The sequence below is a fragment of the Capricornis sumatraensis genome, chromosome X (assembly GCF_032405125.1).
Source record: "Capricornis sumatraensis isolate serow.1 chromosome X, serow.2, whole genome shotgun sequence".
Taxonomy (NCBI): domain Eukaryota; kingdom Metazoa; phylum Chordata; class Mammalia; order Artiodactyla; family Bovidae; genus Capricornis; species Capricornis sumatraensis.
The window spans coordinates 64539461-64545634 of record NC_091092.1 but is presented as its reverse complement, the minus strand read 5'-3'; the positions used below and the strand labels follow the sequence as shown (position 1 = coordinate 64545634).

General features: G+C 55.7%; 1 pseudogene; it reads left to right on the top strand.

The window, feature by feature from the left end:
- Positions 1-826: 826 nt before the first annotated feature.
- Positions 827-4874, top strand: LOC138071732 (heat shock transcription factor, X-linked member 3-like; annotated as a pseudogene).
- The last annotated feature ends 1300 nt before the right edge of the window (positions 4875-6174 follow it).

Here is a 6174-nt window from a genome sequence, read left to right as displayed (position 1 = left end):
GGCTGCAATGAAGGAAAATAACGGTTTGGATGGAAGACCGGCTGAGGCAGTGGCAAAGACTGGTTGTTGCTTCTATTTCCTATAGCAGCTTGTGTCCTGCTGGAACACTCCTTCACACCCAAATTTAACAGGTCCTCTAACTGGAAATGGGGCTTAACAGGTAGCTACAATGATGAAGAATCTGCTTGCACTGTGGGAGACCTGGGTTCGATTTCTGGGTCAGGAAGATTGCCTAGAGAAGGGCATGGCAACCCACTCCAGTATTCCTGCCTGGAGAATTCCATGGATAGAGGAGACTGGCAGGCTACAGTCCACGGAATTGCAAAGAGTCAGACATGACTGAGTGACAAACACTATAGTCCACTATGGTCTACGTAGAAAAGTTTCTTAGTTTTATTTATGGAACATCCAGTTTGGCTGATTAGCTATTCCACATCTATTGAGGGTCATATTCTCTGACATGCCTGGACCACAAAGCAGCCAACCCCATCCCACAGTGGAGAGTGGAGGAGTGTCTGGGGGCAACAGTGTGCGAGATTCCTGTCGTGTCATCACAGTGCCAACAGCCGCCAGGCCCTGCGAGCTCTGTACTGTCCCTCAGGCCCATCCTGCAACCCAGCATATGGGGCTCCTCACACCTGCTCACCTCCCAGATGAAGAACTCAGGCCACGGGTCTTGGGCATCTTCCCAAGACCACCTGCTAGTGAGGGCCAGGGTGGGCTTAGAGCCCTGGTCTCAATTCCTCTGGAGCCCCTGCCCTCCCCGCCCAGCCCAGGCTGTGCCCCATCCTTCCAACACCTCACGCCTTCCTCTTAGTGCTACAGGATGTCTCTGAGGCGACAAAAAGCAGGCTGGCAGAAGGAAGGGGACAAGGCGAATCAGAAGCACTGTGGGCTGCTCTGCGCTTTGCTGAGAACTGACTCTGTCTGGGGCCAGTGTCTCTGTGCAGTCCCAGCACCTCCCGAGTGAGGGCAGCGCCCTGTCCTTGCTGCTGCCATGGGGCCTCCTGCCCAAGTGAATGTGCCAGGCTGACCAGCTTCTCACTGAGCAGGAGGGAGGAGGGCCTGACTGTATGGTCCCAGTACCCACTGGGATAAGGCTCCTATAGGAGCCTCCTCCGATATGGGAGGGAAGGTAACACAGGCAGACCCCCGAGGCCCCAGGCCTCTCCAGCTGCAGTGAGGGAGGGGAGCAGCTGCAGGGCCTCTGCACTGAGGACACCAGGGTGGGGATGCCAAGCGCAGGGGCAGGAGAGCTAGGCTGAGAAGGGCAGGCCTTTGACATCATGAGAGCTTGGTGTGCACACAACACATGTGTCCTGAGCACCAGCTGACGAAGTCTCCTCAGTGCCATGTGAAACCACTGCCAGGCCCCAGGTGGTGCTTGGAGGATGGGGACCAGAAAACGCAGCTCCCTCAGGACCCAGGGGGTGAGGCGGGGCCCCGAGAGGGGTTGGGTGGAGGCAGAAAAGGCCACCTAGCCAAGCTGCCCACAGATACCAGTCTCTGGTCCCCTTCAGGGAGCCACTAGTGTCATGTTCCAGTCAGATGAACCGACCTGAAGGAATGCCTTGTCAGCCTGTTTAGGAGTGCAAAAGCAAGGGAGCAAGCCCAAGTCGAGGCCTGCAAGCTCCATTCTGGCCACCAGTCCTCAGGCCAAAATTCCCTGGGAGAGCCTCTTCCACACCCTCTTAGCTCTCCCCTTTCACACATCAGGCTGTGCCCCTCACACAGGGCAAATGACCCTGCTGAGTGGCAGAACTAGGGGGACACCGTCCCTAGGGGGACAGTGCCCTAGGGTCCTCACACGTGGGCCTTTCCAAGGTGCTGGTCTGTCCCCTACATGGGATTTTGAAGAACAGTGGCCCACAAAGGTCAGAGAACACACATCTCCAAACCCACTGCCCTATCGTCCATGTGCTGTGAAGACAGGTGACTCTCACTTGGGTTTCATCCAGTCCCACACCCAGACTCTCATCCATTTTCAAATACAGGTAGACAGGGGCATCCTTTGGTCACATTTAGCTCAACAACTGAGAACTCTCCCTGGGGGTGAGTGTGTATAAAGGAGACTCCTTGAAAAGTACCTAACCTGTGAGCCAACAAAATCATTCAATGTACCAGCCATCTGGGTAAGGGAGAACAGGTCCACAGTGGTGGTGGGGGCAGGGGCAGGGGCAGGGGTGGAGAAGATCAGAGCTGGCCTCGGAGAGGACCAGTGAAATGCTTGTTTTCAACAGAACAAGCTGTACCTTGAGCCCCTAGTCAAGTCCTTGAAAGGGCAAGTACCCATGGGACATGCAAGTTGGACATGGGAGGCCAAGACTGGGGATAGCAGAAGTCAAACCACCCCAGTTACGAAAGGAAACAGGACTTTGAGTCAGCCTCCAGGGAGTCTAAATCCAAGTCTGAGACTCTGGGAAGGGGGCAGGGAAAGCACACACCCAGGTGTTCCCAAGGTGAGCCATGAGAGCAGTCTTTATAGGAAGAAATGGAAACTGAAGGCAACAACCTGTAATGTTCAGTGGGATGACGTCTGGGGGTGGGCAGAACTCAGGAGGCTGCGAGTTCAGCAGAGCACCTGGCTGTGCCCTCTTACACGGCATCGTGTGGAGTCCGTGTCTCATGTGGAGTCCGTGTCCATGTCTCCTTATTCTCCACAGTCAAGTGGAACGTGAGGTCGCTCCCACTGTGCTCAAGCACAGCCCTATTCTGAGGAGGGCTTGACCTGGGGGGTGCTGGGGACAGGACAACAGGACTCCGACTTTGGGGCCATCTGAGCGGGACCTACCTACCGGCAGCACCAGTTGGAAGAGACCAGAGCCAGAAGAGGGGCAAGGAGACCGGGATGGGGGTTGGGGGGTGGGGTGGGACCAACAACTCAGATAGGCCATCCAGCCCACAACGGACCTGGTCTTCTGGGAGGGACAGTCGCCAGGAGCCCATCTGACCCCTGAGGTCTCTCTCGGTGGAAGCTGAGCCAGGACTCACCAGGGCCTGGCCCTTTAGCAGAAGCCAGCCACAGGCCTGCCCATTGCTAAGGAGGGAGGTGGAGCCAGGGGCATGTTTGTCAACCCATCCAGGGCCTGGCCCCCTGAAACAAGGTGCCTGGCAGCAGACGAGAGCTTTTGCAGGCAACCTGAAGCATGTTTTTCTGTACTTTCAGACAAGAAACAAGCTGGGGATCCCATCCCTGTCTACATTCCCCCTCCCCCACACTGGGTGCAGGGCTGCCTCACCACATCAGCTCTGTGACATCATGAAACAATTAAGGGAGCTGACCACTTAATTGGCTGCCAGATTCTAGAACCTCCAGAGAGTATTTTTGCCCACCCCCCCACACCCTGGTCTGAGGCCCTTCTGCCCTGAGTGTTCACTGCTTGGATAGAGAATGCTCCTGAGCTAGAGTGGCTCCATGGCTAGTCGGAGTTCCAACGAGGCACACAGCCCCGCTGGCCCCATCAACTGATGAAGAGCCCACAGCAGGAGACAACCCCCCACATTCTTTCCCAATGCAAATGTGTATTCAGGGGAGGTTTGGCAAAGCAGGGTGACCAACCCGAGAGCCTAGATCTGGGCTCCCAAGACAACCTGCCCCCACACAGGGCCCAAATCCAGAAACAGCCAACAAGGAAGAGAACAACACCGTCCTCAGGCTGTCCTTCCCCAGGAAGCTCTGGATGATCGTGGAGGATGAGGCCTTCACCTGTGTGCACTGGAACAACAAGGGAGACACAGTGGTCATCAAGGCAGATCTCTTCCAGACAAAGGTCCTCCAGGGCAGAGGTGTTTGAGACAGGCAGCATCCAGAGTTTTATCTGTGAACTGAACCTGTATGAGTTCAGTAAAATCCATCCTTCGGGTAGCTCTGTGGGGAAAAAGAGGATGATGGTAAAGAAGAAAGCCCTTCCAGGGAGACTAGACTAGATGACCCGAGTGTGGGACAGCTTTCGTTTCCCAGGACAACTGTTTTCTCATGAGAGGGTGGTTAAGGAAAGAGAAGAAAGCAGGGCCTTTCGTGTTCCACAAATCCCCTTAGACAGGATCCACATGGGCGACTCCAGATCCTGAGAGGCCACTTGATGTCAGGGACCTCCAGCAACACCTCAAGCGAGGCCGACCCCAGGGGAGCTCTAGGGAGCACACTCGCTAGGGCCTCATAACCTGCCAGGAATGAAAAGACCTTGTCTCCCTCCTTAGGGAAGGCCAGGACTGTGGTGGGGAGGAGGGCAGCGAGGAATGGCTATTCTCCTCCACAATGGCTAAAGTAATCCATGTCCTTTCAGATCTATCACAGCTGCAACTTTCAGAGAGACAAGCCTCTCTTCCTGCAGAACATCCAGACAAAAGGCAACCCCATAACAACTGCTCAGCCCGCCACTGGCACAACAATGACTCCAAAGAGAAAGAAGTGAGCGTTGACCAGACACTCTCCTTGATTCCATCACAACGAGTCCACCCAAGAGGCTGACAAGAAGGCCCAGAAGGGAGCCCCAACTGCTCATGGAACCCACGGCCGGCACTCTTTTGTGTTCTGTGGCCTCTGGTTTATGGGCAGTGTAGCCGTGCAGGCCGGGGCAAACCATCTTCCCAGAGAACAGGGCAGCCCCAGTGGAGAGGGTACGTCCAGCAATGCCACGTCTGTACCCCCGGCTACTGCTGGAAGGGACACCACAGGGGAACTGTCCGAGAGCCTCCCAGAGTACCCGGGTTATGGTTCAGTGATGATTATGTACAGCATCTATTATTCCATCGTGAAGGCGGCCGTTTCAGGTGTGGCCCCAAGCGAGGCCCCTGAGGTGGAAGAGGAGCAGGAGTCCTCAGATTACAAGTGTGCCCTCTGTGAGCAGTTCGAGAACAACCCCAGTCCCTGAGCTGCCAGGTCCCCAGGGACACTCAAAAGCACTCTCTTGTAATCAGAAATCTAATTCTGGCTCTAATAAAGTAAAGCAAAACTTCACTGGAGTAAATAAAGAATTGAACAAGAACTTTGAGTCTGTGTTCTTTATCTGTCCATGCTATTCAGACATGGCACTGGATGAGCCACATGAGGCTGGAAGCCCACACCCCAGGAAAGCTTCAGTCCAGTCCTCATGGTCCATTTTCATCTGAAGCAGCAGTATTTCACACGCTCGGCCAAGGGTCTGACCCACAAGCTGAGCGCTGAGGCAAACCCAGGACGGACTGGTCCCCGTGCCTTGCCTGCCACTCAGCAGACAGCCCAGCCAGGCTCCTGACCTTGGGGGTGTCACCTTCCATGAGTCACGCACCCTGAAGCAGAAGGGGCTGCTCCTGGGTCCCCCGATGATGCCATAGGTTTCTGATCAGTAGCTGAGAGTCTCCAGCTCCCAATCCAGGGGCCTCCTCAAGAGGTGGGGGTGACCCCACCGGCTAAAGGCCTTGCAAACACATGACCCCAAACCCAAAGACAAGTACGAGGTTTCCACAAGGTGAACACTGGCCCTTGTTGTTCTGAGCTCACAGCTGTATTTAAGAGCCTGTCTTTGGACGTGGAATAGCCAGGCACCGCGTCCAACACACACACTTTGTGAGCCAAGGGACACTTTCCAGCAGGGCAAGGGTCACTTGCAAGGACAAACCACGGCCTGTTTCTGGGCCTGCGGGCCTGTCCAGGTGCTGGAGGCCTTGCTGGCTACTGATGCTCAGCCCAGCCCCTGGCCCTGCCCCATCACCCGCTGGACACTGTCCCAACATTGGGGAGTTTGGACCAGAACATAGAGGGAAAAGCACTAATCGGTTTCTTAACAACACATTCACAACCACCTAGACCGAGCAGGGCTGAAATGAGTGGCGATGCCACTTTTTCATAAAGGTCAAAGTCCCAGAGACTCTCACTGAGTCCAGAGCAGCAACACACAGTGGGAGTCTTGGGCCCGGCCCTGCACCAAGTGGGCAGCCCACCGCTGGGCGGGGTCAATTCAGACTGAACTAGGAGAGCACGTCCAGGGCACGGCAGCGACGGGACAGTGTCACCATGAGAGACTGGTCTCTCAGTCACCTTCCACTTGAGAGCCTAGTCTGGACAGGCCTTCTGCCCAAAGGGGATCAGGTGCTCGAAGGTGTCCACCTGGAAGATGGCCTCCCCGGCCCTCCCCGGGGCAGGTTGCAGCAGCCAGTGGGGGTTGGCAAGTGTAGTCAGTACGTCTGTTGCAG